Raw genomic sequence first — 13,599 nt, 5'->3', positions numbered from 1 at the left:
ACTGTTGAACCTTAGGTCTGTGTGCAAAATTTAGCTCAAATCTTAGTTTCTTGGAAGAATATTTGTACTTGCAAAGATGTTTCTCCATGAAGGAATTACATCACAAGATCTTACAGAGTTATTAATTCCAGTCAAAATGAGTGAACACATTATTATTTCCAATTTTTAAAAAGCCTCCAGACTTAAAAAGGAGATTGCTAAAGGGAACTAGACTGTCCTGCTACATCAAGGTATCTTATTGTTAATGATTAATTTTTTCCTTTTGATAGCATATTTAGAACCTTTAAAGCACAATAAAAGCAAGCCAGTAGAGATGAAGATTTGAAGTCAGTACCAACGTGATTAGATTAGCTTTGTTTTTTTTTCTGTGGCTGATCTATGCAGTATTTTCAGCAATCAAGTTTTTCCTCAAGTTCTACCTGGTAATGAAGAGCAGGGAAAATGGCTAGCATTGACTGAAAGTTTATGTGACCCTTCAAAACAAGGAGTCCATCTTTCGTACTGGGCTTGTACTTTGCTAACCCATGGTGTCTAGTAGGGGCAATGTTCCACTCTCATAATGTAACACCTTTTGTATTGCATATATATATATATACTTGAAGAAGCTGGTATAATGGTTTTCTTCCATACAATTTTTTCTAAAGCTCTTTAGTGTTAGTTATCCCGCTCCACACATCGTTCTTTGCCCTGCCCTCAAATTCCCTGCCCCAATTAATACTTCCTACGCTATTGTTACTTTTTCTTAGTTTAGATCACCAAATTCTCTTACCTGACATGAAGCTCCTCCACTTCCTGCTTTGATCATTTGTTTCCTGACCTCTCTTGATTCTCCAGTTGAAACATGTATGCCTAAGAACTCAAAGCCAGCATCCAGCCATGAGAGATAACATGTGACATTTGACTTTTTGGTTCTACATTACCTCACTCAGGATGATTGTTTCTAGTTCCAGCCATTTACCTGCAAATTTTAAAATTTTGTTTTGTTGACAGCTGAATAATATTCCATTGTGTAAATGTACCATGCTTTCATTATTAATTTATCAGTTGATGGTCATCTGGGTTGTTTCCATCTCTTAGCTATTGTGAAAAGTACAGGAATGAGCCTAGATGAACAAGTGTCTCTGCAGTAGGATATAGAGTCTTTTGTCTATATTCCCATGAGTGATATGGCTGAATCATGTTGGAGATCTAGTTTCAGTTTTTTGATGAATCTCCACACTGATTTCCATAGTGGCTGTACTAATTAGCACTCCCACCAGCAATGAATAGCACTTCCCCTTTCCCTAGATCCTCATCAGCATTGGTCTTTGTTTATTTTTTGAATCTTAGTCATTCTGAATGGGATAAGATGAAATCCCAAATGGTTTTAATTTGCATTTCCCTGAGTACTTACTAAGGGTGTTGAACATTTTCTGAAGTATTTATTTCTCAGCCATTTGCATTTCAACTTTGAGAACTCCCTGTTAGTTTCTTGCCCCATTAGAAAAAAAAATTTTTTGACTTTCATTCTTGATAGTAGCTCTGACAGATGGATAGCTGGATAAAGACTTTTTCCTATTCTGTAGATTGCCTCTTCGCTGGAATGATTTTGTCCTTTGCTGTGCAGAAACTTTTTAGTTTCAGGAGGTCACATTTGTCAATTGATTAACTTACTGTCTGCAGCAGTGAACCCTAAATATTTCAACAACAATAGGCCTGGCAAGATAAGGACTCTGGTATAATAATGGTAGGAGGATCACCACTTTCTAATTGGATTCATGGTCCACTTCATAAGACAGAGCATATACCTGACATATCAGACCTAGGAACATGTGGCTAGACAGGCCACAGGCCACAAGGAAGAGCCTAATATTATTATTCATCTAAGCATATATCATAATAAAGAGATTCTTAATGACTATTGTTATACCCATAGAGTAATGCATATCTCAACTCCCACCAGATAAGCTTCCATATACAACACACGGCAATTAGCAGAGAAAGCCACAACTAGTCAACATGCAGAGAATAGAAGCTGCAGAGTACTTATCAATGAATAGGACATCAGTACCAAACATCTGCCTCCCAATGCTCAGGGATCACTACAGAAGAGGGAACAGAATGATTGTAAGAGCCAGAGGTGGTTAGATAACCACAAGGAAACAGAGCTTACCAGACAGCTGATCAGTTATTTATATGAACTGACAGCAATGGCGACAGCATGCACAAGTACCAAGTAAGCTTAAATGAAACAAAATCCCAGCTTAGATATGGGGAAGTGGGTAAGAAACTGCAGTCCTACCTGAGGAATTGTTGGGAACAAATAGCTGCTGGGAAGGGGACATTTAGTTTCTTTTAAGGCTGTAACTCTTGATAGGTTACCCAGTTTCCAGTAGATAGATCCACACTGAAGGACATAAATGTGATTACATACATACATACATACATACATACACATATTACATATATTCATACATATATTAGAGTACGTGAGTACATGAAATTAGGCATGGGGCAGTAAGTGATGCAGATAGAGGATGGGAACTAAGTACAATTAAAACTTATTGTATAAAATTCACAAAATTTAATAAGACAAAAAAACCACACCATAATATTTTTCTTTGTTTAAAACAGATTCTTATTTTGTAGCACAGGTTGACTTAGGAATCACAGTTCTCTTCCCTAATCCTCCAAAGTACTGGGATTACAGTTGTGAGGCAGTGTAATTTCAAATGATAATTAAAACACTATGTAAAAAGATTATAAATATGATTCTAATCATAATCATAAGCTTAAATTAAACATAAAACAAATTATTATGATTTGATGGAATATGAATCAAATGTTAAAAATCTTACACATTTTATTCATACACTCAATAAATATTTAATATCATGTGACACATTTTATGAGGCATTGTAAAAGGTGAAAAGGAAATGTTAAATATTGGATAAAGTTATACAAAATAGACATAACTGCATGAAATACAAAAAGATATTTTTTCTGTGATTGCACTGGTAAATGAATTGATGGAAGATATTCAGGGTTCAAAATCTTTTGGTCACTGCCATGTCCTAACAATGAATCCTTGAGAAAGAAATGTGATCTTTGTGTTCTTTTTTTGAACAGAATATTAGATTCTTTAATATTTCCAATGATGAGATAGCTCAGTGTCAAATCATGATATGCAGGATATTATGAGCCTTCATAATGTATCTGATATTACAGAACATTTTATAAACATCTTCTTTCAGTAAATGAAGGGATTATACAATCTAATATTTCCAAAGTATTTATAAGCAGTAAAAATGGTTGAATAAAATGCCAGAGTAGTAAGAAAAATGTCTTTCATGTTATTTGTAGCCTGCAAATATTAGATATAGTATACATTTGTTTATCAATTATGATACTAACTCCAACAAATTATAGAAAGCCTTGATGACAAGGGACTCATAAGAATTTTTCAAGCACCTGAAATGTGCCTGACATTTATTTGCACATTTTTGGAGTCTATAAATTAGAAGAACAGAAGGTCCTATTATTCTTGTTCTCTTTCTCCTTCATGGTCCATTCCAGGACCTTAAGAGTCACATGATGAATACATGTGGTCAAGAGCTCTTTGTCACAAATGTTCTACATACTCACTTAGTGGACAAGCTCTGACCCTTTACTAGACAGCTTCAATGCCACACACAGGAAGGTCTTCTCTGAGCCATCTGTCCAGCCCACAGAAATATTTTCTGATTATTTTAAACTTCAAATATCATTTGGACACCCACTGAATATCACCATATTTAGTACATACAAAGATTCAGCCACAATTACATTCAGTCAACATAAGTGAACAGAAACAAAACATTAAATGCCATAGAAGTGAAGTAATGCGAACCACATAATGTTTTCTCCCTTGGAGCTGTAAACAATACAGGATGAATTTTCTCTTTCTAAATTACCAATATAAGCTCTATATTTTACTTTACTATGACCACACACTTCATTACATCTCAAATGCCTTCATTCACTACTCTGGCCAGTTTTTACTCTTTTAAAGCTCAGTGTGCTTATGTGTAAATATAAGGACCAATATTTAGCATATAGTAAGAAGTTTCATTTGTCTTGAGATATTAAAGCCATAGGATTTTCTTTAGGATATATGTCCTCTCTTGTCATGTGTATTTGTCTGAGTTTACAGTGCCACCTATGAGTTCACTCCCATTTAGAGGGCCTAAAGCCAATTAAATAGCTGTTGATTGCCCCCCAGATAACCGTGTCACTACTGCACCAATAGAGATAGTTTGCCATGTTGGTCGTTATGGCTTAGGGCTGGATTGGGCCATTGATTGTTATTTTTCCCCCTTGGCAGTTTGCATATCATCATCTAGCATTATGTTAGCCAAACTTTGGTTAGAAGACTTCCAGGTCAGGTCCCGCTCCATTGCTTCAAGTCCTGTATCTGATGTCCTGTCTTCAGCAGTAGGGTCCAATCTACTAGTTCTCGGATATAGTCAAGAGGTTTGGCAATAGCCTGTCTTATTTTAGGAGTCTCCTGGACCACCCTCACCAACCATTCAAAGGGAGGTCTCTTGTGTCTGGCACTGTGTTCCTTGAGAAGCAGCTCCCAGGTATACATAAGTACTAATGTTCAGACACTCTGTGTGCATTTCTCATGGGGTTTCAAAGGCATCATATTTCCCTCTAGGTTTCTTAGCTCCCCAAGACTCATTCATCTCTACTCTTTTCCCCCCATCTGGCTTCCCTCCTCACTCCCTATTCCCATTGTCCCCATTATTCGCATCCTCCCTCCAATAACAGCTCCCTCCCACCATCCTCCCTCTCCTGACTTCCTTCCTGCTCCCCTGACTCCGTGGACACTTGCATGTCCCTCCCTCCTCTCCTCCCTGACGAACACTCTCACTTTCCCCATGGCCTCCCTGATAACATCTGTTCCCTACTATCCCCCTTTCAGGTGGTTTCTTTTCCTTTACTTACATGTATCCTTTCCATTCCCTTATACTTGCATATAAGGGATTAGTGCTACAATCCCCAAATGAGGGAGAAGACACTTCAATTGTTTTTGGCATTTATGTTACTTCACTTAGTATGACACTCTCTAGTTCCATCCATTCACCTGCAAATTTTGTAATTTCATCTTTTCTTACTGCTGAGTAGAACTCCATTGTGTAGATGTACCACATTATCATTATCCATTCATCAGCTGAGGGACATTTAGGTTATTTCCATTTCTTAGCTATTGTCATGAGACCAGCAGCAAACAGGGGTGCACAGGTATCTCTACAGTAGAATGAGTCTTTGCGTATATGCCAAGGAGTTATATAACCAGATCATATGGTAGGTTCATTTTTAGTTTTTTGAGGATTTTCTACACTGGTTTCCATAGTGGTTGAATGAGTCTTCATTCCCACCAGCAGCTTTTGGAACCTTTCATTCTCTTGATCTTAACCAGTCTGACTGACATAAGATGGAATCTTAAAGTGATTTGTATCTGCATTTCTCTAATTACTAAGGATGTTGAGCACTTTTTAAGGTGCTTCATAATCACTTTTACTTCTTCATTTGAGAAATCTCTGTTCAGGTCTATCGCCCATCATTTTATTGAGTCCTTTACTTTCTTATTTCTTTGATTTCTTTTTATTTTGAGTTCTTTGTATATTTTGGATACACACACACACACACACATGCACACACACACACACACACATATATGTATATAGTGCATGAGCAGCTGGTGTCCAATTTAGAAAGTCCTTTCTTACGCATATATCTTGGAGGGTGCTGCCTATTTTCATCTATCTGTTTCTGAGTTTCAGGTTTTATATTGAGGCCTACGATCGATTTGGATTTGACTTTTGTGCAGGATGAAAGATAAGGTTCTAGTTTCATTCATCTGCATGTGGAGATCCAGTTTTGCCAGCACCATGTATTGAAGATGCTGTCTTTCCTCCATTGTATATTCTTAGCACCTTTTTCAAATATCAGGTGGCTAAAGTTGCATGTACTCATGTTTGTGTCTTCTATTGTGTTCCATTGATCTACATCTCTGTTTTTGTGCCAGTACCATGTTGTTTTAATGACTCTACCATGCTGTTTTAATGACTATAGCTCTGTAATATAATCTGCGATCTAGTATGGTGATCTGCTCAGCATTGTTATTTTTGCCCAAGATTGCTTTGGGTATCCTGGGTCTTTTGCAATTCCAAATGAAAGTTAGGACGATTTTTTCAAGGTCTGTGAAGAATATCATGGGTATTTTGATTAGGATTGCATTGAATCTATAAATTGCTTTTGCTAAGATGGTCATTTTCACAATATTGATTCTACCAATCCATGAGCATGGTAGGTCTTTCCATCTCCTAGTGTCATCCTCTATCTCTTTAGAGATTTGAAATTTTCCTTGCAGAGATATTTATTATCTTGGTTAGGTTTACTCCTACATATTTTATTTATTTTGAAGCTGTGAATGGGAACATTTCCTCAACTGCTTTTTCTGATTGCTTATTATTAGTACATAGAAAGGCTACTGGTTTTTGTAAGTTGATTTCATATCTTGCCACTTCATTAAAAGTATTAATCATTTCTAACAGTTTTCTACTGGAATTTTCAGCATCTCTTATGTACAGTATCCTATCATCTGCAAATAGAGATAATTTGACATTTTCTTTTCCATTAGTACTCAATTTCCTTCTATTGCCTTATTGTTCTTGTAAGAGTTTCAAGCACTATATTGAAAAGGAGAGGACAGCCATGTAAGGTTCCTGATTTTAATGGGAATGCTTCTACTTTGTCTCCATTTAGGATGATGTTGGCTATGGGTTTTTTTCTATATAGCTTTAATTATGTGTAAGTGTGTTTCCTCAGGATCAATTCTTTCTAGGACTTTTAACGTAAATGCATGATGAATTTTGTCACAGGTCTTTTCTGCATCTATTGAAATGACCATGTGGTTTTTTGCCTTTAAGTCGATTTGTATGTTTTATTACGTTTATTGACTTACATATACTGAACCATTTCTCTATCTCTGGAATAAAGCTGACTTGATTGTGGTGGATGATCTTCTTGATTTATGTCTATATATGATTTATGAGTATTTTCTTGAGTATCTTTGCATCTATGTTCATTAAGGATATAGGTCTATATTTTTCTTTTTTTTCAAAGAACCAGCTCTTAGAGTCATTTTTTTTGCATTGTTTTCCTTACTTGTATTTCATTAATTTCTGCTCTGATTTTTGCTATTTCTTATTATCCTCTATGGTTGGGGTTGTATTTTTTCTTGCCTTTCCAGAGTCTTAAGTTATACTGCCCAATCATTTACATGAGCTATTTTTAATTTTTAATGTAGGCATTAAGAGCTATAAACTTCCCTCTTAGGACTGCTTTTAAGGTGACCCAGAGTTTTTGTTGTGTTGTATTCTTCTTTACATTTTCTTCCAGGAATACTTTTAGTTTTTTCTTTATTTCTTCTTTGACCCATTCATTATTCAGGAGTGCGTTGTTTAATCTTCATGTGTTCATGTAGTTACTAGGGTTTCTTCTGGTCTTGATTTTAAGCTTTATTGCATTGTGGTCTGATAGAATGCATGAAATTATTTCAATCTTTTATATTTGTTGAGATTTGTTTTATGTCCTTGAATGTGGTCAGTTTTAGAATAACTTGCATGGGCTGCTGAGTAGGAAGGTATTCTTTGGTACTGGGGGTGGAATATTCTGTAGATGTAATGTTAGGTCCTTTTCATGTCAATTGTCATTTAATTCAGATGCCGTTATGCTTATTCTTTGCTAGGTCACCTATCTATTGAAGATAGTGGGGTATTAAAGTCACCAACTACTACTGAGTTGGAGTTAATCTCTGTTTTATAGTCTTGGAGTATTGTTTTTATGAAATTGGGTGTGTCTGAGTTGGATGCATATATGTTCAAAATTGTAATACCTTCTTGATCAATTGTTCCTTTGATTAGAATGAAGTAACTCCATCTCTTCTGATGAGTTTTAAACTGAAGTCTATTTTGTCATATACTGGAATTGAAAAACCTCCTTGCTTCTTAAGGTCATTTACTTGGATATTTTTTTTCAATTCTTTCACCCTAAGATAGTGTCTGTCCTTGAAAGTGAGATGAGTTTCTTGAAGACAACAAAAAGATTGCTTTTATTTCTTGATCCCTTGCACCAGCCTATATCTTTTGACAGGGGAATTGAGTCCATTGCTATTTAGTGTTATTATTGAAAGATGTGTATTGAATACTGTCCTTTGAATTTCTTTGTGTTTATGTTCCTATTTTGTGTTTCTGTTGTTATACGTTTCTTTGTTTTCTTTCTGTAATTTCTTCTGTATGGTCATTCCTTTCTTCAATCCTTTGTATTGGTTTGAGTATTCTCTGTAGGATTCATTTGAGTGACATTAATTCTTTCAGCATACTCGTGTCATGAAACATTTTCTGTTCCCCTTCGAACTTGATAGATAGTTTTGTTGGATAAATTTTTCATAGTTGCCATCCACTGTTTTTTAGAACTGGGAATACTTTGGTCCAGACTCTTCTGGCTTTCATAGTTTTCACTGAAAAATCAGCTGTAATTCTGATGGGTTTTCCTTTATACTTAACTTGTTTTTCTCTAGCGGCTTTCAGTTCCCTGTATTTGTTATGTATATTTTATGTTTTTACTGATGTGCTGTGGGTAGTTTCTGTTCTGGACATTTCTAATTGGTGATCTATGTGCTTCTTGAATCACTATATCTTTCCTTAATTTAGGACGTTCTCTTTTATAATCCTCTTGAAGATCTGTTCGATGCCATTGGCCTGAGGTTCTTCTCCTTCCTATTATTTGTAGATTTGGTCATTTCATGTTGTCCCACAATTTCTGAATATTCCATTCCTGTGGGGTTTTTTTTTTCCTTTTAATTTTACATAGTGTTTGCTTAAGGAGTCCAGATCTTCAACTCATCCAGTCTTGATGCTCTGTTTTCCATTTTATTCACTCTGCTTATGAGGCTTTTCCTTGTTGTTTCTAATTGGTTCATTAAGTTTTTCAGTCCCATGTTCATTTCTATTTGGGTTTTCTTCACTATTTCTACCTCTTTTGTGAATTCACTTTTCAAAGTACAAATTGCTTTGATACTTAATTAAGCCACATATTTGTATATTTTGGGGCTTCCATCACAAGTTTATGCCTTTCCTCTTTGAGTTCTTTGTGTTGTTTTTCTGTGTTTTCTTGAAGTTCTTTCATCATGTTTAAGACTGTACTTTTAAATTCTGCTTTTGTTTAATTTAATTTTGGTTCTGTTACTATTGTTTGTGTAGCTTGTATACTTTTGTTCAGGTATGGAAGATAATTTGGTGGGTGTTTCAAGTTCTTACAGGGTAGTAGACTGGTCTGGGTAGATGGTGGGACAGGGCAGCAAGTAGGCTGGTCAGGTTAGTTGGAGGACTGGTCTGTGTCGGAGAGATCAGGAGCCAGTGGAGTCTATGCTAGGGAGTTTCACTACTCTAGGTTAGGAAGCTAGTCCACGGATCTGAAGTGAAGGAATTGGAGAACACTTGGGTCCAAGGCTGGCAAGGGATGGGGTGAGGGTGGCGGAGAACAATGGAGTAGAGAAGCAGTGAGCAGGGTCTGACTTACAAGAGTCTGTCTGCCTGATCCAAAGCCAGAGAAGTTGGCAGTGGGAGGACCGCCTGGAGAGGGACTTAAGGGCCTGTGGAAGGATGTTTAGCTAATCTGGATCGGAGAGCTAGCTCAGGGATCTGGGAGGAAAGAATTGGAGACTTCCTGGGTCCAAATCTGGCAGGGGACAGGGTCGGGGTGAGTGGAATGGAGTAGAGAAACAGTGGGCAAGATCTGAATTACCAGAGACCTGGCAGAGCAGATAAGTCTTCTTGACCTGGAGGCTGGGAAGTTGGAGGTGGGGAGACTTCTGGAGAGGGACTTAGGGATCTATGTTAGGGTGTTTAGCTAGTATGGTTGGGGAGCTAGTCCAGGGATCTGGAGTGAAGGAATTAGAGTCCGCCTGGGTCCAAGACCAGCAGGAGATTGGGTGGGAGTGGGTGAGAGCGAGCTTTGTATGCTTATGTGGATGATGAGGATAATATTAACATGAACTTCATTGATTTGTGGTGAATGAAATGAATACAGTGCTTCAGGCAAGGCAAGCCTATAATAATTGCTACTTATTATTGTTAGGAAGGATATTTCTTAATAATCTGTGAAACCTGGATCAGAAAATGTAAGGTATTGAGTTCTTTCCCCAATATTTACAATGAACAGAATTTCAAACACTCTGAATTTCTGAACCAGAAATCAGAATTGTTTAGGAACCTGAGTCTTATAGATGATGAACCTGGCCTATGTCACTTAGAGTGTTAATAATAACAGATCTAATGTTTTTAAGTTTTTTCTGACATTGCACATTTGTGAACTGAAATTGAAGATTTAGATCTCAGATGAGGGAATTATTTCAAAATTATAGACCAAAGGGTCTTTTCTTTCTTTCTAAATCTCTTCACAGACCTTCCTTCATTTTGTGAAAGAAGCAACACTTACCAATGATCTAGTACTTTTACTTGAGGCAGCAGGAGTGAATACCAAAGAAAGCATGGGGTTTGGTTGTCCAAAGTCTTGAATTCTACTTCTGAGAATTGTTGGTCATCTAAAGTTTTGAATTCTATCTCTGGAATTGTTTGGCAGCAACAGCAGCACTGTTGTGCTGTGACTTAGTAATGTGGCAGTGGGACAAGAGCCTTACTTGGAGTCACAATTTTTTCATTTGCAAAATGTGGATAAAAATAGTTGTCCTGGTTTCTTGACAGCATTCTTGGAAAAGTGAATGGAGTTATGCAAGTGTTTACCCAGTACTATCTAAATGTTTATTTTTTGATACATCATATTAATGTTATTTTATTTATGACATATCCCTAAAATTTGTTAATGTCTTTTCTTGGAATATCTTGTTTCCTTTTGCTTTCCTGATTATATAAATATCATTCTCCTTTTTGCTTTGAGGTACCTTGAGGGAACTGAGTTTGAGTTCCTTACTGGCTGTTCATCATTGGAGGTGGGTGTTCTCAATATTTGTGAGAGATCACGATAATCTAGGTTTCACTTTGTCAAAATTTTGGTTTCTAAAGTTCAAGAATCAATTCTGTTGGAAATATATAAAATCAAAATATCCTTGTCCCACACTGTGGCAGTTTGGAATTTTCTAAAGCTGGTTTTATGTCTAATGCATATTATTATTAATATATTTATATGTCATCAATATATTTATATATTATCAATAATATTTTAATTTTAAAGATCATATCATTCTTTTGCTATTTCCTCTGTCTACATAATGGATCTTGAATCCATTTTCATTGGATTAGACATAAATTTGTCTTTTTAGGGATGGCATAGTATTCTTTTTCACTGGTATTTACGGTATTTCCAATTTTTACAATACCAAATATTTCTGCAACTGGAGATTGCACTGCGTGTATTCCTACTGTCTGTGTATGTGTGTGTATATCTCACTGAAATCATTCACATATTTTGCTAGTATAAAATTCTATATAATTGCTGTTTCAAAGAGAATAGGTATTTTAAATTCTCATAAAATTTTATATAATATCCAGTTTTTACTCCAATCCTCAGCTATTTAGGACATGGAATTCTGCATATCCTTGCCAACATTAGATGCTTGCACATTCTTTGCATATCTCAATGGGTAAAAGATCTCATTACTGTTTTAACTTGAAATTAAGTGTGCAATCTGGACTTTTGTTCATATATTTAGTAGTGTATTACTTTTCTCATTGTGATGAATAAAAATATCTGATTGAGTCAACATATATTAGGAAGGATTTATTGGCTCATAGTTTGATTGTACAGTCAATTATAGTGAGGAAGTCATGGTCATAGGAATTTGACATATCTGTCCAAATCTTATTTAGAGTCAGAACAGAAGGAGAGAGGAATACTGTTGCTCAGGTTGCTTTCTCCTTTTTGTTCAGTCTAGGAACACAGCCCATGAGATGGTGCCACCTACAATCAAGGTGAGTCTTCCTTGCTTAATTAAACATTTCTGGGAAGCCCAGCCACACTGAGGTTATTTTAAGTGCGGTCAACTTGACAATGAAGAGAAACCATCACTAATGGTTATTTCTATTTTTAACGGTTCCTATTTAGTTTTTATTCGTAATCATAAACTTAACTCTGAAATCCAGATAGACTTGGAGGGGAGTAAGGAGAATATGGAATCCAAAGAACTGCATGGAGACATGGAGAGCACAGAGATTATGGGATACTGTGAGCAGTTGGGGCCAGAGGGCGCTCTCCTGAGCTACAGAAGGAATGGTCTGGTGGTTAAGATGCACACAGTCAAAAGTATTAGAACTGTCCACAGTCGGAAATGGTGATCTTGCTGGTCTTGCCATTCCATGACCCAAAGCCCTCCATGGCTTCCACAATGCTCATGCCTTCTTTCACCTTCCCAAAGGTTTGCCATCTGACCACTCAGTCTTGGCAGTGCAGATGAAAAACTGGGAACCGTTTGTGTTTGGTCCAGCATTTTCCACGGACAAGATATCAGGACCTGTGTGCTTCAGGATGAAGTTCTCATCCTTGAATTTCTCCCCATAGATCTACTTGCCGACAGTGCCATTATGGCATGTGAAGTCACGACCCTGGCACGTGAAACCTGGAATAATTCTGTGAAAGGAGGAACCCTTATAACCAAATCCATTCTCTCCAGTGCTCAGAGCACGAAAGTTTTCTGCTGTGTTTGGAACTTTGTCTGCAAACAGCTCGAAGGAGACGCGACCCAAAGGCTTGCTATTGACCACGGCTGACAGCAAGTGGCTACAGGGGACAGTGGCATCTGCAGAGCCAGTTATTTCTATTTTATGTAGAGAGGTCCTGCTTGTCTGCATTGCTATTTATTTATTTATTATTCTTGCAATATATATTTTAAATGGATTTTTGTGCATCTCATGCAGTACATCTTAAGAATATTTAGATATCCACTCATCTTTAGCTGCCCCAGTCCAATTTAAATGATCGTAATGGATACCTCTCAAAAGAAGAAATGCAAATGGCTAACAAATATATGAAAGAAATGTAAATGGCTAACAAATATATGTACAATGTCATTGACCATCAGAGAAATAAGTCAAAAAGTACCATGAGATAACTCTCTGCCCACCTGCCATGACTCCAAAACACCAAAGCCAGTACCATTCCACCACCAGGAGCACATTGGTGGTTCTCTGTTAACCTCTGCCCCTGGTGGACATTATCAGATAAATTCCATTTGCCAAACAACAACACTGAAAAACAGTCCCCCTCCCCCACAAATCATCCCACCCACTACACTGCCCAGAGACTACAAAGGGTCTTGGAACCTCCAACCCAGTTAAAGGCAGCACCCCAGTCTTAACTCCACCCACGTTCACCTGAAATCAGTGTGATATGCTTTCGTTGCCTCCCAAGGAGCACTGCTCATTACTACTGTGACCCCAAATCCTGTCACCCATAGGATCACCTATAGAACCTTGTTAGCCTTCCATATATTTCTTTTTCTTCTTTAAAAAAAAAAACTTTTATTTTTATTTCTATTTATTTTTAAAAATTATTTAA

General features: G+C 36.8%; 1 pseudogene; it reads right to left on the bottom strand.

Moving 5' to 3' along the window:
* Positions 1–12,351: 12,351 nt before the first annotated feature.
* LOC108491380 lies at positions 12,352–12,893 on the bottom strand (annotated as a pseudogene).
* Between the last annotated feature and the right edge of the window lie 706 nt (positions 12,894–13,599).

Source organism: Nannospalax galili, unplaced genomic scaffold (assembly GCF_000622305.1).
Source record: "Nannospalax galili isolate Female #2095 unplaced genomic scaffold, S.galili_v1.0 scaffold280, whole genome shotgun sequence".
Taxonomy (NCBI): Eukaryota; Metazoa; Chordata; class Mammalia; order Rodentia; family Spalacidae; genus Nannospalax; species Nannospalax galili.
Note: the sequence above shows the minus strand (reverse complement) of the source record. Positions and strands in the feature narration are given on the sequence as shown.